Source organism: Schistocerca piceifrons, chromosome 5, assembly GCF_021461385.2.
Source record: "Schistocerca piceifrons isolate TAMUIC-IGC-003096 chromosome 5, iqSchPice1.1, whole genome shotgun sequence".
Classification (NCBI taxonomy): Eukaryota; Metazoa; Arthropoda; class Insecta; order Orthoptera; family Acrididae; genus Schistocerca; species Schistocerca piceifrons.
The window spans coordinates 599,075,341-599,094,848 of NC_060142.1; the positions used below are offsets into that span (position 1 = coordinate 599,075,341).

Here is a 19,508-nt window from a genome sequence, read left to right on the forward strand (position 1 = left end):
CCAAATCCGATATCTGGTCAAGGGTTGCAAGATTCAGTATGATGAAGTGACAATTCGGAGACAGCTCACAAACGCAAAGCTGCCGCCTTCTTAGCTCCGTGGTAGAGCACTGGTCTCGTAAACCAGGGGTCGTGAGTTCGAACCTCACAGAAGGCATTCATTTTTTTTACCTTCCTGCAGGGAGCGCAGCTATCTCGAGCAGCATCTAACACAAGGCAGTACACTGAATGAGAGGGATGTTCTACAACCCATGACAAGTATTCCATTGGCCTCAGAGTTTTTCTGAATGCATAGGCAGAACAGTGGTTTGTCTGCATTTTGTAGTATAATGTCATGCTTGGCGATGTCATTCGTTTATGAGCCTCGCTACAGTGTGCATGCACGTTATCCATGTGAAGAGGCGTAAGCAGATGCTACCATTCTGCGAGATTCCTGCAGAAGGTATACGAATTAGTTTGATATACAGAGCAAAAGTGAACCAAAGTCGAGGCCTCCGTGGCGCAATCGGCTAGCGCGTTCGGCTGTTAACCGAAAGGTTGGTGGTTCGAGCCCACCCGGGGGCGAAATCGTTTTAACTGGCACCTACGTGAGGACATACGTCAACTTTGTTAGAGATACACAGCTAGTGTGACAATTTGGCTGTGTTTGAGTGATGCCACAGAGCCTTATACACATTCAGCCAAGTGACACTGTAGGTAAAAACATGGCCCTACACAGACGTTCTACTGTTTTCCTATTTATTCGTCATGTGTGACACTGCAGTAGAGCGACGCCCACTACAAAAGACGTATTATTTACATTCAATTTCAGGGTATACGTCGCGAGTGCCATATGACAGGGCCTGTCTCTCGATGTCGATTTGTATTTGGTGTCTCTTAAGTGTCGGTCAGCAGTAGGCCGCTGTTGGCCGAGCGACGTGCAGTCGCCTTACATGAAGCCCCGTGGGCAACGCCAGCGCCACCGTGGACAACAGCGCACTGTAGCCAGAGAGAGGAGCCGAAAGGCGCAATTCACAGTCGAGCCACGCTATCCCACAAGCTGTGCACTAGGTCAAGATTGTGCAGACGGCAAACCCTTGGTGGCCCGACGCTCGTCGTCGATCGTAAGGGCGAAACAGTCAAGAGATTTGGAAAACGGCAATGTGGACACCCCCAGCAGCAGCGGTGTGCCAAATCCGATATCTGGTCAAGGGTTGCAAGATTCAGTATGATGAAGTGACAATTCGGAGACAGCTCACAAACGCAAAGCTGCCGCCTTCTTAGCTCCGTGGTAGAGCACTGGTCTCGTAAACCAGGGGTCGTGAGTTCGAACCTCACAGAAGGCATTCATTTTTTTTACCTTCCTGCAGGGAGCGCAGCTATCTCGAGCAGCATCTAACACAAGGCAGTACACTGAATGAGAGGTATGTTCTACAACCCATGACAAGTATTCCATTGGCCTCAGAGTTTTTCTGAATGCATAGGCAGAACAGTGGTTTGTCTGCATTTTGTAGTATAATGTCATGCTTGGCGATGTCATTCGTTTATGAGCCTCGCTACAGTGTGCATGCACGTTATCCATGTGAAGAGGCGTAAGCAGATGCTACCATTCTGCGAGATTCCTGCAGAAGGTATACGAATTAGTTTGATATACAGAGCAAAAGTGAACCAAAGTCGAGGCCTCCGTGGCGCAATCGGCTAGCGCGTTCGGCTGTTAACCGAAAGGTTGGTGGTTCGAGCCCACCCGGGGGCGAAATCGTTTTAACTGGCACCTACGTGAGGACATACGTCAACTTTGTTAGAGATACACAGCTAGTGTGACAATTTGGCTGTGTTTGAGTGATGCCACAGAGCCTTATACACATTCAGCCAAGTGACACTGTAGGTAAAAACATGGCCCTACACAGACGTTCTACTGTTTTCCTATTTATTCGTCATGTGTGACACTGCAGTAGAGCGACGCCCACTACAAAAGACGTATTATTTACATTCAATTTCAGGGTATACGTCGCGAGTGCCATATGACAGGGCCTGTCTCTCGATGTCGATTTGTATTTGGTGTCTCTTAAGTGTCGGTCAGCAGTAGGCCGCTGTTGGCCGAGCGACGTGCAGTCGCCTTACATGAAGCCCCGTGGGCAACGCCAGCGCCACCGTGGACAACAGCGCACTGTAGCCAGAGAGAGGAGCCGAAAGGCGCAATTCACAGTCGAGCCACGCTATCCCACAAGCTGTGCACTAGGTCAAGATTGTGCAGACGGCAAACCCTTGGTGGCCCGACGCTCGTCGTCGATCGTAAGGGCGAAACAGTCAAGAGATTTGGAAAACGGCAATGTGGACACCCCCAGCAGCAGCGGTGTGCCAAATCCGATATCTGGTCAAGGGTTGCAAGATTCAGTATGATGAAGTGACAATTCGGAGACAGCTCACAAACGCAAAGCTGCCGCCTTCTTAGCTCCGTGGTAGAGCACTGGTCTCGTAAACCAGGGGTCGTGAGTTCGAACCTCACAGAAGGCATTCATTTTTTTTACCTTCCTGCAGGGAGCGCAGCTATCTCGAGCAGCATCTAACACAAGGCAGTACACTGAATGAGAGGGATGTTCTACAACCCATGACAAGTATTCCATTGGCCTCAGAGTTTTTCTGAATGCATAGGCAGAACAGTGGTTTGTCTGCATTTTGTAGTATAATGTCATGCTTGGCGATGTCATTCGTTTATGAGCCTCGCTACAGTGTGCATGCACGTTATCCATGTGAAGAGGCGTAAGCAGATGCTACCATTCTGCGAGATTCCTGCAGAAGGTATACGAATTAGTTTGATATACAGAGCAAAAGTGAACCAAAGTCGAGGCCTCCGTGGCGCAATCGGCTAGCGCGTTCGGCTGTTAACCGAAAGGTTGGTGGTTCGAGCCCACCCGGGGGCGAAATCGTTTTAACTGGCACCTACGTGAGGACATACGTCAACTTTGTTAGAGATACACAGCTAGTGTGACAATTTGGCTGTGTTTGAGTGATGCCACAGAGCCTTATACACATTCAGCCAAGTGACACTGTAGGTAAAAACATGGCCCTACACAGACGTTCTACTGTTTTCCTATTTATTCGTCATGTGTGACACTGCAGTAGAGCGACGCCCACTACAAAAGACGTATTATTTACATTCAATTTCAGGGTATACGTCGCGAGTGCCATATGACAGGGCCTGTCTCTCGATGTCGATTTGTATTTGGTGTCTCTTAAGTGTCGGTCAGCAGTAGGCCGCTGTTGGCCGAGCGACGTGCAGTCGCCTTACATGAAGCCCCGTGGGCAACGCCAGCGCCACCGTGGACAACAGCGCACTGTAGCCAGAGAGAGGAGCCGAAAGGCGCAATTCACAGTCGAGCCACGCTATCCCACAAGCTGTGCACTAGGTCAAGATTGTGCAGACGGCAAACCCTTGGTGGCCCGACGCTCGTCGTCGATCGTAAGGGCGAAACAGTCAAGAGATTTGGAAAACGGCAATGTGGACACCCCCAGCAGCAGCGGTGTGCCAAATCCGATATCTGGTCAAGGGTTGCAAGATTCAGTATGATGAAGTGACAATTCGGAGACAGCTCACAAACGCAAAGCTGCCGCCTTCTTAGCTCCGTGGTAGAGCACTGGTCTCGTAAACCAGGGGTCGTGAGTTCGAACCTCACAGAAGGCATTCATTTTTTTTACCTTCCTGCAGGGAGCGCAGCTATCTCGAGCAGCATCTAACACAAGGCAGTACACTGAATGAGAGGTATGTTCTACAACCCATGACAAGTATTCCATTGGCCTCAGAGTTTTTCTGAATGCATAGGCAGAACAGTGGTTTGTCTGCATTTTGTAGTATAATGTCATGCTTGGCGATGTCATTCGTTTATGAGCCTCGCTACAGTGTGCATGCACGTTATCCATGTGAAGAGGCGTAAGCAGATGCTACCATTCTGCGAGATTCCTGCAGAAGGTATACGAATTAGTTTGATATACAGAGCAAAAGTGAACCAAAGTCGAGGCCTCCGTGGCGCAATCGGCTAGCGCGTTCGGCTGTTAACCGAAAGGTTGGTGGTTCGAGCCCACCCGGGGGCGAAATCGTTTTAACTGGCACCTACGTGAGGACATACGTCAACTTTGTTAGAGATACACAGCTAGTGTGACAATTTGGCTGTGTTTGAGTGATGCCACAGAGCCTTATACACATTCAGCCAAGTGACACTGTAGGTAAAAACATGGCCCTACACAGACGTTCTACTGTTTTCCTATTTATTCGTCATGTGTGACACTGCAGTAGAGCGACGCCCACTACAAAAGACGTATTATTTACATTCAATTTCAGGGTATACGTCGCGAGTGCCATATGACAGGGCCTGTCTCTCGATGTCGATTTGTATTTGGTGTCTCTTAAGTGTCGGTCAGCAGTAGGCCGCTGTTGGCCGAGCGACGTGCAGTCGCCTTACATGAAGCCCCGTGGGCAACGCCAGCGCCACCGTGGACAACAGCGCACTGTAGCCAGAGAGAGGAGCCGAAAGGCGCAATTCACAGTCGAGCCACGCTATCCCACAAGCTGTGCACTAGGTCAAGATTGTGCAGACGGCAAACCCTTGGTGGCCCGACGCTCGTCGTCGATCGTAAGGGCGAAACAGTCAAGAGATTTGGAAAACGGCAATGTGGACACCCCCAGCAGCAGCGGTGTGCCAAATCCGATATCTGGTCAAGGGTTGCAAGATTCAGTATGATGAAGTGACAATTCGGAGACAGCTCACAAACGCAAAGCTGCCGCCTTCTTAGCTCCGTGGTAGAGCACTGGTCTCGTAAACCAGGGGTCGTGAGTTCGAACCTCACAGAAGGCATTCATTTTTTTTACCTTCCTGCAGGGAGCGCAGCTATCTCGAGCAGCATCTAACACAAGGCAGTACACTGAATGAGAGGGATGTTCTACAACCCATGACAAGTATTCCATTGGCCTCAGAGTTTTTCTGAATGCATAGGCAGAACAGTGGTTTGTCTGCATTTTGTAGTATAATGTCATGCTTGGCGATGTCATTCGTTTATGAGCCTCGCTACAGTGTGCATGCACGTTATCCATGTGAAGAGGCGTAAGCAGATGCTACCATTCTGCGAGATTCCTGCAGAAGGTATACGAATTAGTTTGATATACAGAGCAAAAGTGAACCAAAGTCGAGGCCTCCGTGGCGCAATCGGCTAGCGCGTTCGGCTGTTAACCGAAAGGTTGGTGGTTCGAGCCCACCCGGGGGCGAAATCGTTTTAACTGGCACCTACGTGAGGACATACGTCAACTTTGTTAGAGATACACAGCTAGTGTGACAATTTGGCTGTGTTTGAGTGATGCCACAGAGCCTTATACACATTCAGCCAAGTGACACTGTAGGTAAAAACATGGCCCTACACAGACGTTCTACTGTTTTCCTATTTATTCGTCATGTGTGACACTGCAGTAGAGCGACGCCCACTACAAAAGACGTATTATTTACATTCAATTTCAGGGTATACGTCGCGAGTGCCATATGACAGGGCCTGTCTCTCGATGTCGATTTGTATTTGGTGTCTCTTAAGTGTCGGTCAGCAGTAGGCCGCTGTTGGCCGAGCGACGTGCAGTCGCCTTACATGAAGCCCCGTGGGCAACGCCAGCGCCACCGTGGACAACAGCGCACTGTAGCCAGAGAGAGGAGCCGAAAGGCGCAATTCACAGTCGAGCCACGCTATCCCACAAGCTGTGCACTAGGTCAAGATTGTGCAGACGGCAAACCCTTGGTGGCCCGACGCTCGTCGTCGATCGTAAGGGCGAAACAGTCAAGAGATTTGGAAAACGGCAATGTGGACACCCCCAGCAGCAGCGGTGTGCCAAATCCGATATCTGGTCAAGGGTTGCAAGATTCAGTATGATGAAGTGACAATTCGGAGACAGCTCACAAACGCAAAGCTGCCGCCTTCTTAGCTCCGTGGTAGAGCACTGGTCTCGTAAACCAGGGGTCGTGAGTTCGAACCTCACAGAAGGCATTCATTTTTTTTACCTTCCTGCAGGGAGCGCAGCTATCTCGAGCAGCATCTAACACAAGGCAGTACACTGAATGAGAGGTATGTTCTACAACCCATGACAAGTATTCCATTGGCCTCAGAGTTTTTCTGAATGCATAGGCAGAACAGTGGTTTGTCTGCATTTTGTAGTATAATGTCATGCTTGGCGATGTCATTCGTTTATGAGCCTCGCTACAGTGTGCATGCACGTTATCCATGTGAAGAGGCGTAAGCAGATGCTACCATTCTGCGAGATTCCTGCAGAAGGTATACGAATTAGTTTGATATACAGAGCAAAAGTGAACCAAAGTCGAGGCCTCCGTGGCGCAATCGGCTAGCGCGTTCGGCTGTTAACCGAAAGGTTGGTGGTTCGAGCCCACCCGGGGGCGAAATCGTTTTAACTGGCACCTACGTGAGGACATACGTCAACTTTGTTAGAGATACACAGCTAGTGTGACAATTTGGCTGTGTTTGAGTGATGCCACAGAGCCTTATACACATTCAGCCAAGTGACACTGTAGGTAAAAACATGGCCCTACACAGACGTTCTACTGTTTTCCTATTTATTCGTCATGTGTGACACTGCAGTAGAGCGACGCCCACTACAAAAGACGTATTATTTACATTCAATTTCAGGGTATACGTCGCGAGTGCCATATGACAGGGCCTGTCTCTCGATGTCGATTTGTATTTGGTGTCTCTTAAGTGTCGGTCAGCAGTAGGCCGCTGTTGGCCGAGCGACGTGCAGTCGCCTTACATGAAGCCCCGTGGGCAACGCCAGCGCCACCGTGGACAACAGCGCACTGTAGCCAGAGAGAGGAGCCGAAAGGCGCAATTCACAGTCGAGCCACGCTATCCCACAAGCTGTGCACTAGGTCAAGATTGTGCAGACGGCAAACCCTTGGTGGCCCGACGCTCGTCGTCGATCGTAAGGGCGAAACAGTCAAGAGATTTGGAAAACGGCAATGTGGACACCCCCAGCAGCAGCGGTGTGCCAAATCCGATATCTGGTCAAGGGTTGCAAGATTCAGTATGATGAAGTGACAATTCGGAGACAGCTCACAAACGCAAAGCTGCCGCCTTCTTAGCTCCGTGGTAGAGCACTGGTCTCGTAAACCAGGGGTCGTGAGTTCGAACCTCACAGAAGGCATTCATTTTTTTTACCTTCCTGCAGGGAGCGCAGCTATCTCGAGCAGCATCTAACACAAGGCAGTACACTGAATGAGAGGGATGTTCTACAACCCATGACAAGTATTCCATTGGCCTCAGAGTTTTTCTGAATGCATAGGCAGAACAGTGGTTTGTCTGCATTTTGTAGTATAATGTCATGCTTGGCGATGTCATTCGTTTATGAGCCTCGCTACAGTGTGCATGCACGTTATCCATGTGAAGAGGCGTAAGCAGATGCTACCATTCTGCGAGATTCCTGCAGAAGGTATACGAATTAGTTTGATATACAGAGCAAAAGTGAACCAAAGTCGAGGCCTCCGTGGCGCAATCGGCTAGCGCGTTCGGCTGTTAACCGAAAGGTTGGTGGTTCGAGCCCACCCGGGGGCGAAATCGTTTTAACTGGCACCTACGTGAGGACATACGTCAACTTTGTTAGAGATACACAGCTAGTGTGACAATTTGGCTGTGTTTGAGTGATGCCACAGAGCCTTATACACATTCAGCCAAGTGACACTGTAGGTAAAAACATGGCCCTACACAGACGTTCTACTGTTTTCCTATTTATTCGTCATGTGTGACACTGCAGTAGAGCGACGCCCACTACAAAAGACGTATTATTTACATTCAATTTCAGGGTATACGTCGCGAGTGCCATATGACAGGGCCTGTCTCTCGATGTCGATTTGTATTTGGTGTCTCTTAAGTGTCGGTCAGCAGTAGGCCGCTGTTGGCCGAGCGACGTGCAGTCGCCTTACATGAAGCCCCGTGGGCAACGCCAGCGCCACCGTGGACAACAGCGCACTGTAGCCAGAGAGAGGAGCCGAAAGGCGCAATTCACAGTCGAGCCACGCTATCCCACAAGCTGTGCACTAGGTCAAGATTGTGCAGACGGCAAACCCTTGGTGGCCCGACGCTCGTCGTCGATCGTAAGGGCGAAACAGTCAAGAGATTTGGAAAACGGCAATGTGGACACCCCCAGCAGCAGCGGTGTGCCAAATCCGATATCTGGTCAAGGGTTGCAAGATTCAGTATGATGAAGTGACAATTCGGAGACAGCTCACAAACGCAAAGCTGCCGCCTTCTTAGCTCCGTGGTAGAGCACTGGTCTCGTAAACCAGGGGTCGTGAGTTCGAACCTCACAGAAGGCATTCATTTTTTTTACCTTCCTGCAGGGAGCGCAGCTATCTCGAGCAGCATCTAACACAAGGCAGTACACTGAATGAGAGGTATGTTCTACAACCCATGACAAGTATTCCATTGGCCTCAGAGTTTTTCTGAATGCATAGGCAGAACAGTGGTTTGTCTGCATTTTGTAGTATAATGTCATGCTTGGCGATGTCATTCGTTTATGAGCCTCGCTACAGTGTGCATGCACGTTATCCATGTGAAGAGGCGTAAGCAGATGCTACCATTCTGCGAGATTCCTGCAGAAGGTATACGAATTAGTTTGATATACAGAGCAAAAGTGAACCAAAGTCGAGGCCTCCGTGGCGCAATCGGCTAGCGCGTTCGGCTGTTAACCGAAAGGTTGGTGGTTCGAGCCCACCCGGGGGCGAAATCGTTTTAACTGGCACCTACGTGAGGACATACGTCAACTTTGTTAGAGATACACAGCTAGTGTGACAATTTGGCTGTGTTTGAGTGATGCCACAGAGCCTTATACACATTCAGCCAAGTGACACTGTAGGTAAAAACATGGCCCTACACAGACGTTCTACTGTTTTCCTATTTATTCGTCATGTGTGACACTGCAGTAGAGCGACGCCCACTACAAAAGACGTATTATTTACATTCAATTTCAGGGTATACGTCGCGAGTGCCATATGACAGGGCCTGTCTCTCGATGTCGATTTGTATTTGGTGTCTCTTAAGTGTCGGTCAGCAGTAGGCCGCTGTTGGCCGAGCGACGTGCAGTCGCCTTACATGAAGCCCCGTGGGCAACGCCAGCGCCACCGTGGACAACAGCGCACTGTAGCCAGAGAGAGGAGCCGAAAGGCGCAATTCACAGTCGAGCCACGCTATCCCACAAGCTGTGCACTAGGTCAAGATTGTGCAGACGGCAAACCCTTGGTGGCCCGACGCTCGTCGTCGATCGTAAGGGCGAAACAGTCAAGAGATTTGGAAAACGGCAATGTGGACACCCCCAGCAGCAGCGGTGTGCCAAATCCGATATCTGGTCAAGGGTTGCAAGATTCAGTATGATGAAGTGACAATTCGGAGACAGCTCACAAACGCAAAGCTGCCGCCTTCTTAGCTCCGTGGTAGAGCACTGGTCTCGTAAACCAGGGGTCGTGAGTTCGAACCTCACAGAAGGCATTCATTTTTTTTACCTTCCTGCAGGGAGCGCAGCTATCTCGAGCAGCATCTAACACAAGGCAGTACACTGAATGAGAGGGATGTTCTACAACCCATGACAAGTATTCCATTGGCCTCAGAGTTTTTCTGAATGCATAGGCAGAACAGTGGTTTGTCTGCATTTTGTAGTATAATGTCATGCTTGGCGATGTCATTCGTTTATGAGCCTCGCTACAGTGTGCATGCACGTTATCCATGTGAAGAGGCGTAAGCAGATGCTACCATTCTGCGAGATTCCTGCAGAAGGTATACGAATTAGTTTGATATACAGAGCAAAAGTGAACCAAAGTCGAGGCCTCCGTGGCGCAATCGGCTAGCGCGTTCGGCTGTTAACCGAAAGGTTGGTGGTTCGAGCCCACCCGGGGGCGAAATCGTTTTAACTGGCACCTACGTGAGGACATACGTCAACTTTGTTAGAGATACACAGCTAGTGTGACAATTTGGCTGTGTTTGAGTGATGCCACAGAGCCTTATACACATTCAGCCAAGTGACACTGTAGGTAAAAACATGGCCCTACACAGACGTTCTACTGTTTTCCTATTTATTCGTCATGTGTGACACTGCAGTAGAGCGACGCCCACTACAAAAGACGTATTATTTACATTCAATTTCAGGGTATACGTCGCGAGTGCCATATGACAGGGCCTGTCTCTCGATGTCGATTTGTATTTGGTGTCTCTTAAGTGTCGGTCAGCAGTAGGCCGCTGTTGGCCGAGCGACGTGCAGTCGCCTTACATGAAGCCCCGTGGGCAACGCCAGCGCCACCGTGGACAACAGCGCACTGTAGCCAGAGAGAGGAGCCGAAAGGCGCAATTCACAGTCGAGCCACGCTATCCCACAAGCTGTGCACTAGGTCAAGATTGTGCAGACGGCAAACCCTTGGTGGCCCGACGCTCGTCGTCGATCGTAAGGGCGAAACAGTCAAGAGATTTGGAAAACGGCAATGTGGACACCCCCAGCAGCAGCGGTGTGCCAAATCCGATATCTGGTCAAGGGTTGCAAGATTCAGTATGATGAAGTGACAATTCGGAGACAGCTCACAAACGCAAAGCTGCCGCCTTCTTAGCTCCGTGGTAGAGCACTGGTCTCGTAAACCAGGGGTCGTGAGTTCGAACCTCACAGAAGGCATTCATTTTTTTTACCTTCCTGCAGGGAGCGCAGCTATCTCGAGCAGCATCTAACACAAGGCAGTACACTGAATGAGAGGTATGTTCTACAACCCATGACAAGTATTCCATTGGCCTCAGAGTTTTTCTGAATGCATAGGCAGAACAGTGGTTTGTCTGCATTTTGTAGTATAATGTCATGCTTGGCGATGTCATTCGTTTATGAGCCTCGCTACAGTGTGCATGCACGTTATCCATGTGAAGAGGCGTAAGCAGATGCTACCATTCTGCGAGATTCCTGCAGAAGGTATACGAATTAGTTTGATATACAGAGCAAAAGTGAACCAAAGTCGAGGCCTCCGTGGCGCAATCGGCTAGCGCGTTCGGCTGTTAACCGAAAGGTTGGTGGTTCGAGCCCACCCGGGGGCGAAATCGTTTTAACTGGCACCTACGTGAGGACATACGTCAACTTTGTTAGAGATACACAGCTAGTGTGACAATTTGGCTGTGTTTGAGTGATGCCACAGAGCCTTATACACATTCAGCCAAGTGACACTGTAGGTAAAAACATGGCCCTACACAGACGTTCTACTGTTTTCCTATTTATTCGTCATGTGTGACACTGCAGTAGAGCGACGCCCACTACAAAAGACGTATTATTTACATTCAATTTCAGGGTATACGTCGCGAGTGCCATATGACAGGGCCTGTCTCTCGATGTCGATTTGTATTTGGTGTCTCTTAAGTGTCGGTCAGCAGTAGGCCGCTGTTGGCCGAGCGACGTGCAGTCGCCTTACATGAAGCCCCGTGGGCAACGCCAGCGCCACCGTGGACAACAGCGCACTGTAGCCAGAGAGAGGAGCCGAAAGGCGCAATTCACAGTCGAGCCACGCTATCCCACAAGCTGTGCACTAGGTCAAGATTGTGCAGACGGCAAACCCTTGGTGGCCCGACGCTCGTCGTCGATCGTAAGGGCGAAACAGTCAAGAGATTTGGAAAACGGCAATGTGGACACCCCCAGCAGCAGCGGTGTGCCAAATCCGATATCTGGTCAAGGGTTGCAAGATTCAGTATGATGAAGTGACAATTCGGAGACAGCTCACAAACGCAAAGCTGCCGCCTTCTTAGCTCCGTGGTAGAGCACTGGTCTCGTAAACCAGGGGTCGTGAGTTCGAACCTCACAGAAGGCATTCATTTTTTTTACCTTCCTGCAGGGAGCGCAGCTATCTCGAGCAGCATCTAACACAAGGCAGTACACTGAATGAGAGGGATGTTCTACAACCCATGACAAGTATTCCATTGGCCTCAGAGTTTTTCTGAATGCATAGGCAGAACAGTGGTTTGTCTGCATTTTGTAGTATAATGTCATGCTTGGCGATGTCATTCGTTTATGAGCCTCGCTACAGTGTGCATGCACGTTATCCATGTGAAGAGGCGTAAGCAGATGCTACCATTCTGCGAGATTCCTGCAGAAGGTATACGAATTAGTTTGATATACAGAGCAAAAGTGAACCAAAGTCGAGGCCTCCGTGGCGCAATCGGCTAGCGCGTTCGGCTGTTAACCGAAAGGTTGGTGGTTCGAGCCCACCCGGGGGCGAAATCGTTTTAACTGGCACCTACGTGAGGACATACGTCAACTTTGTTAGAGATACACAGCTAGTGTGACAATTTGGCTGTGTTTGAGTGATGCCACAGAGCCTTATACACATTCAGCCAAGTGACACTGTAGGTAAAAACATGGCCCTACACAGACGTTCTACTGTTTTCCTATTTATTCGTCATGTGTGACACTGCAGTAGAGCGACGCCCACTACAAAAGACGTATTATTTACATTCAATTTCAGGGTATACGTCGCGAGTGCCATATGACAGGGCCTGTCTCTCGATGTCGATTTGTATTTGGTGTCTCTTAAGTGTCGGTCAGCAGTAGGCCGCTGTTGGCCGAGCGACGTGCAGTCGCCTTACATGAAGCCCCGTGGGCAACGCCAGCGCCACCGTGGACAACAGCGCACTGTAGCCAGAGAGAGGAGCCGAAAGGCGCAATTCACAGTCGAGCCACGCTATCCCACAAGCTGTGCACTAGGTCAAGATTGTGCAGACGGCAAACCCTTGGTGGCCCGACGCTCGTCGTCGATCGTAAGGGCGAAACAGTCAAGAGATTTGGAAAACGGCAATGTGGACACCCCCAGCAGCAGCGGTGTGCCAAATCCGATATCTGGTCAAGGGTTGCAAGATTCAGTATGATGAAGTGACAATTCGGAGACAGCTCACAAACGCAAAGCTGCCGCCTTCTTAGCTCCGTGGTAGAGCACTGGTCTCGTAAACCAGGGGTCGTGAGTTCGAACCTCACAGAAGGCATTCATTTTTTTTACCTTCCTGCAGGGAGCGCAGCTATCTCGAGCAGCATCTAACACAAGGCAGTACACTGAATGAGAGGTATGTTCTACAACCCATGACAAGTATTCCATTGGCCTCAGAGTTTTTCTGAATGCATAGGCAGAACAGTGGTTTGTCTGCATTTTGTAGTATAATGTCATGCTTGGCGATGTCATTCGTTTATGAGCCTCGCTACAGTGTGCATGCACGTTATCCATGTGAAGAGGCGTAAGCAGATGCTACCATTCTGCGAGATTCCTGCAGAAGGTATACGAATTAGTTTGATATACAGAGCAAAAGTGAACCAAAGTCGAGGCCTCCGTGGCGCAATCGGCTAGCGCGTTCGGCTGTTAACCGAAAGGTTGGTGGTTCGAGCCCACCCGGGGGCGAAATCGTTTTAACTGGCACCTACGTGAGGACATACGTCAACTTTGTTAGAGATACACAGCTAGTGTGACAATTTGGCTGTGTTTGAGTGATGCCACAGAGCCTTATACACATTCAGCCAAGTGACACTGTAGGTAAAAACATGGCCCTACACAGACGTTCTACTGTTTTCCTATTTATTCGTCATGTGTGACACTGCAGTAGAGCGACGCCCACTACAAAAGACGTATTATTTACATTCAATTTCAGGGTATACGTCGCGAGTGCCATATGACAGGGCCTGTCTCTCGATGTCGATTTGTATTTGGTGTCTCTTAAGTGTCGGTCAGCAGTAGGCCGCTGTTGGCCGAGCGACGTGCAGTCGCCTTACATGAAGCCCCGTGGGCAACGCCAGCGCCACCGTGGACAACAGCGCACTGTAGCCAGAGAGAGGAGCCGAAAGGCGCAATTCACAGTCGAGCCACGCTATCCCACAAGCTGTGCACTAGGTCAAGATTGTGCAGACGGCAAACCCTTGGTGGCCCGACGCTCGTCGTCGATCGTAAGGGCGAAACAGTCAAGAGATTTGGAAAACGGCAATGTGGACACCCCCAGCAGCAGCGGTGTGCCAAATCCGATATCTGGTCAAGGGTTGCAAGATTCAGTATGATGAAGTGACAATTCGGAGACAGCTCACAAACGCAAAGCTGCCGCCTTCTTAGCTCCGTGGTAGAGCACTGGTCTCGTAAACCAGGGGTCGTGAGTTCGAACCTCACAGAAGGCATTCATTTTTTTTACCTTCCTGCAGGGAGCGCAGCTATCTCGAGCAGCATCTAACACAAGGCAGTACACTGAATGAGAGGGATGTTCTACAACCCATGACAAGTATTCCATTGGCCTCAGAGTTTTTCTGAATGCATAGGCAGAACAGTGGTTTGTCTGCATTTTGTAGTATAATGTCATGCTTGGCGATGTCATTCGTTTATGAGCCTCGCTACAGTGTGCATGTACGTTATCCATGTGAAGAGGCGTAAGCAGATGCTACCATTCTGCGAGATTCCTGCAGAAGGTATACGAATTAGTTTGATATACAGAGCAAAAGTGAACCAAAGTCGAGGCCTCCGTGGCGCAATCGGCTAGCGCGTTCGGCTGTTAACCGAAAGGTTGGTGGTTCGAGCCCACCCTGGGGCGAAATCGTTTTAACTGGCACCTACGTGAGGACATACGTCAACTTTGTTAGAGATACACAGCTAGTGTGACAATTTGGCTGTGTTTGAGTGATGCCACAGAGCCTTATACACATTCAGCCAAGTGACACTGTAGGTAAAAACATGGCCCTACACAGACGTTCTACTGTTTTCCTATTTATTCGTCATGTGTGACACTGCAGTAGAGCGACGCCCACTACAAAAGACGTATTATTTACATTCAATTTCAGGGTATACGTCGCGAGTGCCATATGACAGGGCCTGTCTCTCGATGTCGATTTGTATTTGGTGTCTCTTAAGTGTCGGTCAGCAGTAGGCCGCTGTTGGCCGAGCGACGTGCAGTCGCCTTACATGAAGCCCCGTGGGCAACGCCAGCGCCACCGTGGACAACAGCGCACTGTAGCCAGAGAGAGGAGCCGAAAGGCGCAATTCACAGTCGAGCCACGCTATCCCACAAGCTGTGCACTAGGTCAAGATTGTGCAGACGGCAAACCCTTGGTGGCCCGACGCTCGTCGTCGATCGTAAGGGCGAAACAGTCAAGAGATTTGGAAAACGGCAATGTGGACACCCCCAGCAGCAGCGGTGTGCCAAATCCGATATCTGGTCAAGGGTTGCAAGATTCAGTATGATGAAGTGACAATTCGGAGACAGCTCACAAACGCAAAGCTGCCGCCTTCTTAGCTCCGTGGTAGAGCACTGGTCTCGTAAACCAGGGGTCGTGAGTTCGAACCTCACAGAAGGCATTCATTTTTTTTACCTTCCTGCAGGGAGCGCAGCTATCTCGAGCAGCATCTAACACAAGGCAGTACACTGAATGAGAGGGATGTTCTACAACCCATGACAAGTATTCCATTGGCCTCAGAGTTTTTCTGAATGCATAGGCAGAACAGTGGTTTGTCTGCATTTTGTAGTATAATGTCATGCTTGGCGATGTCATTCGTTTATGAGCCTCGCTACAGTGTGCATGCACGTTATCCATGTGAAGAGGCGTAAGCAGATGCTACCATTCTGCGAGATTCCTGCAGAAGGTATACGAATTAGTTTGATATACAGAGCAAAAGTGAACCAAAGTCGAGGCCTCCGTGGCGCAATCGGCTAGCGCGTTCGGCTGTTAACCGAAAGGTTGGTGGTTCGAGCCCACCCGGGGGCGAAATCGTTTTAACTGGCACCTACGTGAGGACATACGTCAACTTTGTTAGAGATACACAGCTAGTGTGACAATTTGGCTGTGTTTGAGTGATGCCACAGAGCCTTATACACATTCAGCCAAGTGACACTGTAGGTAAAAACATGGCCCTACACAGACGTTCTACTGTTTTCCTATTTATTCGTCATGTGTGACACTGCAGTAGAGCGACGCCCACTACAAAAGACGTATTATTTACATTCAATTTCAGGGTATACGTCGCGAGTGCCATATGACAGGGCCTGTCTCTCGATGTCGATTTGTATTTGGTGTCTCTTAAGTGTCGGTCAGCAGTAGGCCGCTGTTGGCCGAGCGACGTGCAGTCGTCTTACATGAAGCCCCGTGGGCAACGCCAGCGCCACCGTGGACAACAGCGCACTGTAGCCAGAGAGAGGAGCCGAAAGGCGCAATTCACAGTCGAGCCACGCTATCCCACAAGCTGTGCACTAGGTCAAGATTGTGCAGACGGCAAACCCTTGGTGGCCCGACGCTCGTCGTCGATCGTAAGGGCGAAACAGTCAAGAGATTTGGAAAACGGCAATGTGGACACCCCCAGCAGCAGCGGTGTGCCAAATCCGATATCTGGTCAAGGGTTGCAAGATTCAGTATGATGAAGTGACAATTCGGAGATAGCTCACAAACGCGAAGCTGCCGCCTTCTTAGCTCCGTGGTAGAGCACTGGTCTCGTAAACCAGGGGTCGTGAGTTCGAACCTCACAGAAGGCATTCATTTTTTTTACCTTCCTGCAGGGAGCGCAGCTATCTCGAGCAGCATCTAACACAAGGCAGTACACTGAATGAGAGGGATGTTCTACAACCCATGACAAGTATTCCATTGGCCTCAGAGTTTTTCTGAATGCATAGGCAGAACAGTGGTTTGTCTGCATTTTGTAGTATAATGTCATGCTTGGCGATGTCATTCGTTTATGAGCCTCGCTACAGTGTGCATGCACGTTATCCATGTGAAGAGGCGTAAGCAGATGCTACCATTCTGCGAGATTCCTGCAGAAGGTATACGAATTAGTTTGATATACAGAGCAAAAGTGAACCAAAGTCGAGGCCTCCGTGGCGCAATCGGCTAGCGCGTTCGGCTGTTAACCAAAAGGTTGGTGGTTCGAGCCCACCCGGGGGCGAAATCGTTTTAACTGGCACCTACGTGAGGACATACGTCAACTTTGTTAGAGATACACAGCTAGTGTGACAATTTGGCTGTGTTTGAGTGATGCCACAGAGCCTTATACACATTCAGCCAAGTGACACTGTAGGTAAAAACATGGCCCTACACAGACGTTCTACTGTTTTCCTATTTATTCGTCATGTGTGACACTGCAGTAGAGCGACGCCCACTACAAAAGACGTATTATTTACATTCAATTTCAGGGTATACGTCGCGAGTGCCATATGACAGGGCCTGTCTCTCGATGTCGATTTGTATTTGGTGTCTCTTAAGTGTCGGTCAGCAGTAGGCCGCTGTTGGCCGAGCGACGTGCAGTCGCCTTACATGAAGCCCCGTGGGCAACGCCAGCGCCACCGTGGACAACAGCGCACTGTAGCCAGAGAGAGGAGCCGAAAGGCGCAATTCACAGTCGAGCCACGCTATCCCACAAGCTGTGCACTAGGTCAAGATTGTGCAGACGGCAAACCCTTGGTGGCCCGACGCTCGTCGTCGATCGTAAGGGCGAAACAGTCAAGAGATTTGGAAAACGGCAATGTGGACACCCCCAGCAGCAGCGGTGTGCCAAATCCGATATCTGGTCAAGGGTTGCAAGATTCAGTATGATGAAGTGACAATTCGGAGACAGCTCACAAACGCAAAGCTGCCGCCTTCTTAGCTCCGTGGTAGAGCACTGGTCTCGTAAACCAGGGGTCGTGAGTTCGAACCTCACAGAAGGCATTCATTTTTTTTACCTTCCTGCAGGGAGCGCAGCTATCTCGAGCAGCATCTAACACAAGGCAGTACACTGAATGAGAGGGATGTTCTACAACCCATGACAAGTATTCCATTGGCCTCAGAGTTTTTCTGAATGCATAGGCAGAACAGTGGTTTGTCTGCATTTTGTAGTATAATGTCATGCTTGGCGATGTCATTCGTTTATGAGCCTCGCTACAGTGTGCATGCACGTTATCCATGTGAAGAGGCGTAAGCAGATGCTACCATTCTGCGAGATTCCTGCAGAAGGTATACGAATTAGTTTGATATACAGAGCAAAAGTGAACCAAAGTCGAGGCCTCCGTGGCGCAATCGGCTAGCGCGTTCGGCTGTTAACCGAAAGGTTGGTGGTTCGAGCCCACCCGGGGGCGAAATCGTTTTAACTGGCACCTACGTGAGGACATACGTCAACTTTGTTAGAGATACACAGCTAGTGTGACAATTTGGCTGTGTTTGAGTGATGCCACAGAGCCTTATACACATTCAGCCAAGTGACACTGTAGGTAAAAACATGGCCCTACACAGACGTTCTACTGTTTTCCTATTTATTCGTCATGTGTGACACTGCAGTAGAGCGACGCCCACTACAAAAGACGTATTATTTACATTCAATTTCAGGGTATACGTCGCGAGTGCCATATGACAGGGCCTGTCTCTCGATGTCGATTTGTATTTGGTGTCTCTTAAGTGTCGGTCAGCAGTAGGCCGCTGTTGGCCGAGCGACGTGCAGTCGCCTTACATGAAGCCCCGTGGGCAACGCCAGCGCCACCGTGGACAACAGCGCACTGTAGCCAGAGAGAGGAGCCGAAAGGCGCAATTCACAGTCGAGCCACGCTATCCCACAAGCTGTGCACTAGGTCAAGATTGTGCAGACGGCAAACCCTTGGTGGCCCGACGCTCGTCGTCGATCGTAAGGGCGAAACAGTCAAGAGATTTGGAAAACGGCAATGTGGACACCCCCAGCAGCAGCGGTGTGCCAAATCCGATATCTGGTCAAGGGTTGCAAGATTCAGTATGATGAAGTGACAATTCGGAGACAGCTCACAAACGCAAAGCTGCCGCCTTCTTAGCTCCGTGGTAGAGCACTGGTCTCGTAAACCAGGGGTCGTGAGTTCGAACCTCACAGAAGGCATTCATTTTTTTTACCTTCCTGCAGGGAGCGCAGCTATCTCGAGCAGCATCTAACACAAGGCAGTACACTGAATGAGAGGGATGTTCTACAACCCATGACAAGTATTCCATTGGCCTCAGAGTTTTTCTGAATGCATAGGCAGAACAGTGGTTTGTCTGCATTTTGTAGTATAATGTCATGCTTGGCGATGTCATTCGTTTATGAGCCTCGCTACAGTGTGCATGCACGTTATCCATGTGAAGAGGCGTAAGCAGATGCTACCATTCTGCGAGATTCCTGCAGAAGGTATACGAATTAGTTTGATATACAGAGCAAAAGTGAACCAAAGTCGAGGCCTCCGTGGCGCAATCGGCTAGCGCGTTCGGCTGTTAACCGAAAGGTTGGTGGTTCGAGCCCACCCGGGGGCGAAATCGTTTTAACTGGCACCTACGTGAGGACATACGTCAACTTTGTTAGAGATACACAGCTAGTGTGACAATTTGGCTGTGTTTGAGTGATGCCACAGAGCCTTATACACATTCAGCCAAGTGACACTGTAGGTAAAAACATGGCCCTACACAGACGTTCTACTGTTTTCCTATTTATTCGTCATGTGTGACACTGCAGTAGAGCGACGCCCACTACAAAAGACGTATTATTTACATTCAATTTCAGGGTATACGTC

The 19,508-nt window shown here is 49.9% G+C and overlaps 34 non-coding genes across 34 annotated transcripts; all 34 read left to right on the forward strand.

Annotated features, from left to right (window-relative positions):
* Positions 1 to 84: 84 nt before the first annotated feature.
* Trnat-cgu lies at positions 85 to 156 on the forward strand. Its single transcript has one exon. It is a non-coding gene; the product is annotated as a tRNA-Thr (tRNA).
* Positions 157 to 489: 333 nt separating this feature from the next.
* Trnan-guu lies at positions 490 to 563 on the forward strand. Its single transcript has one exon. It is a non-coding gene; the product is annotated as a tRNA-Asn (tRNA).
* A 689-nt stretch (positions 564 to 1,252) lies between these two features.
* Positions 1,253 to 1,324, forward strand: Trnat-cgu. Its single transcript has one exon. It is a non-coding gene; the product is annotated as a tRNA-Thr (tRNA).
* Positions 1,325 to 1,657: 333 nt separating this feature from the next.
* Trnan-guu lies at positions 1,658 to 1,731 on the forward strand. Its single transcript has one exon. It is a non-coding gene; the product is annotated as a tRNA-Asn (tRNA).
* A 689-nt stretch (positions 1,732 to 2,420) lies between these two features.
* On the forward strand, positions 2,421 to 2,492 carry Trnat-cgu. The gene has a single exon. It is a non-coding gene; the product is annotated as a tRNA-Thr (tRNA).
* Positions 2,493 to 2,825: 333 nt separating this feature from the next.
* On the forward strand, positions 2,826 to 2,899 carry Trnan-guu. The gene has a single exon. It is a non-coding gene; the product is annotated as a tRNA-Asn (tRNA).
* A 689-nt stretch (positions 2,900 to 3,588) lies between these two features.
* Trnat-cgu lies at positions 3,589 to 3,660 on the forward strand. Its single transcript has one exon. It is a non-coding gene; the product is annotated as a tRNA-Thr (tRNA).
* A 333-nt stretch (positions 3,661 to 3,993) lies between these two features.
* Trnan-guu lies at positions 3,994 to 4,067 on the forward strand. Its single transcript has one exon. It is a non-coding gene; the product is annotated as a tRNA-Asn (tRNA).
* A 689-nt stretch (positions 4,068 to 4,756) lies between these two features.
* Positions 4,757 to 4,828, forward strand: Trnat-cgu. The gene has a single exon. It is a non-coding gene; the product is annotated as a tRNA-Thr (tRNA).
* Positions 4,829 to 5,161: 333 nt separating this feature from the next.
* Positions 5,162 to 5,235, forward strand: Trnan-guu. The gene has a single exon. It is a non-coding gene; the product is annotated as a tRNA-Asn (tRNA).
* Positions 5,236 to 5,924: 689 nt separating this feature from the next.
* Trnat-cgu lies at positions 5,925 to 5,996 on the forward strand. Its single transcript has one exon. It is a non-coding gene; the product is annotated as a tRNA-Thr (tRNA).
* Positions 5,997 to 6,329: 333 nt separating this feature from the next.
* On the forward strand, positions 6,330 to 6,403 carry Trnan-guu. Its single transcript has one exon. It is a non-coding gene; the product is annotated as a tRNA-Asn (tRNA).
* Positions 6,404 to 7,092: 689 nt separating this feature from the next.
* Trnat-cgu lies at positions 7,093 to 7,164 on the forward strand. The gene has a single exon. It is a non-coding gene; the product is annotated as a tRNA-Thr (tRNA).
* Positions 7,165 to 7,497: 333 nt separating this feature from the next.
* On the forward strand, positions 7,498 to 7,571 carry Trnan-guu. Its single transcript has one exon. It is a non-coding gene; the product is annotated as a tRNA-Asn (tRNA).
* A 689-nt stretch (positions 7,572 to 8,260) lies between these two features.
* Positions 8,261 to 8,332, forward strand: Trnat-cgu. The gene has a single exon. It is a non-coding gene; the product is annotated as a tRNA-Thr (tRNA).
* A 333-nt stretch (positions 8,333 to 8,665) lies between these two features.
* On the forward strand, positions 8,666 to 8,739 carry Trnan-guu. The gene has a single exon. It is a non-coding gene; the product is annotated as a tRNA-Asn (tRNA).
* Positions 8,740 to 9,428: 689 nt separating this feature from the next.
* On the forward strand, positions 9,429 to 9,500 carry Trnat-cgu. The gene has a single exon. It is a non-coding gene; the product is annotated as a tRNA-Thr (tRNA).
* Positions 9,501 to 9,833: 333 nt separating this feature from the next.
* On the forward strand, positions 9,834 to 9,907 carry Trnan-guu. Its single transcript has one exon. It is a non-coding gene; the product is annotated as a tRNA-Asn (tRNA).
* A 689-nt stretch (positions 9,908 to 10,596) lies between these two features.
* On the forward strand, positions 10,597 to 10,668 carry Trnat-cgu. Its single transcript has one exon. It is a non-coding gene; the product is annotated as a tRNA-Thr (tRNA).
* Positions 10,669 to 11,001: 333 nt separating this feature from the next.
* Trnan-guu lies at positions 11,002 to 11,075 on the forward strand. The gene has a single exon. It is a non-coding gene; the product is annotated as a tRNA-Asn (tRNA).
* Positions 11,076 to 11,764: 689 nt separating this feature from the next.
* Trnat-cgu lies at positions 11,765 to 11,836 on the forward strand. The gene has a single exon. It is a non-coding gene; the product is annotated as a tRNA-Thr (tRNA).
* Positions 11,837 to 12,169: 333 nt separating this feature from the next.
* On the forward strand, positions 12,170 to 12,243 carry Trnan-guu. Its single transcript has one exon. It is a non-coding gene; the product is annotated as a tRNA-Asn (tRNA).
* A 689-nt stretch (positions 12,244 to 12,932) lies between these two features.
* On the forward strand, positions 12,933 to 13,004 carry Trnat-cgu. Its single transcript has one exon. It is a non-coding gene; the product is annotated as a tRNA-Thr (tRNA).
* Positions 13,005 to 13,337: 333 nt separating this feature from the next.
* Positions 13,338 to 13,411, forward strand: Trnan-guu. The gene has a single exon. It is a non-coding gene; the product is annotated as a tRNA-Asn (tRNA).
* A 689-nt stretch (positions 13,412 to 14,100) lies between these two features.
* On the forward strand, positions 14,101 to 14,172 carry Trnat-cgu. Its single transcript has one exon. It is a non-coding gene; the product is annotated as a tRNA-Thr (tRNA).
* Positions 14,173 to 14,505: 333 nt separating this feature from the next.
* Positions 14,506 to 14,579, forward strand: Trnan-guu. Its single transcript has one exon. It is a non-coding gene; the product is annotated as a tRNA-Asn (tRNA).
* Positions 14,580 to 15,268: 689 nt separating this feature from the next.
* On the forward strand, positions 15,269 to 15,340 carry Trnat-cgu. The gene has a single exon. It is a non-coding gene; the product is annotated as a tRNA-Thr (tRNA).
* Positions 15,341 to 15,673: 333 nt separating this feature from the next.
* Trnan-guu lies at positions 15,674 to 15,747 on the forward strand. The gene has a single exon. It is a non-coding gene; the product is annotated as a tRNA-Asn (tRNA).
* A 689-nt stretch (positions 15,748 to 16,436) lies between these two features.
* On the forward strand, positions 16,437 to 16,508 carry Trnat-cgu. The gene has a single exon. It is a non-coding gene; the product is annotated as a tRNA-Thr (tRNA).
* A 333-nt stretch (positions 16,509 to 16,841) lies between these two features.
* On the forward strand, positions 16,842 to 16,915 carry Trnan-guu. The gene has a single exon. It is a non-coding gene; the product is annotated as a tRNA-Asn (tRNA).
* Positions 16,916 to 17,604: 689 nt separating this feature from the next.
* On the forward strand, positions 17,605 to 17,676 carry Trnat-cgu. Its single transcript has one exon. It is a non-coding gene; the product is annotated as a tRNA-Thr (tRNA).
* Positions 17,677 to 18,009: 333 nt separating this feature from the next.
* Positions 18,010 to 18,083, forward strand: Trnan-guu. The gene has a single exon. It is a non-coding gene; the product is annotated as a tRNA-Asn (tRNA).
* Positions 18,084 to 18,772: 689 nt separating this feature from the next.
* On the forward strand, positions 18,773 to 18,844 carry Trnat-cgu. Its single transcript has one exon. It is a non-coding gene; the product is annotated as a tRNA-Thr (tRNA).
* A 333-nt stretch (positions 18,845 to 19,177) lies between these two features.
* On the forward strand, positions 19,178 to 19,251 carry Trnan-guu. Its single transcript has one exon. It is a non-coding gene; the product is annotated as a tRNA-Asn (tRNA).
* Positions 19,252 to 19,508: the final 257 nt, after the last annotated feature.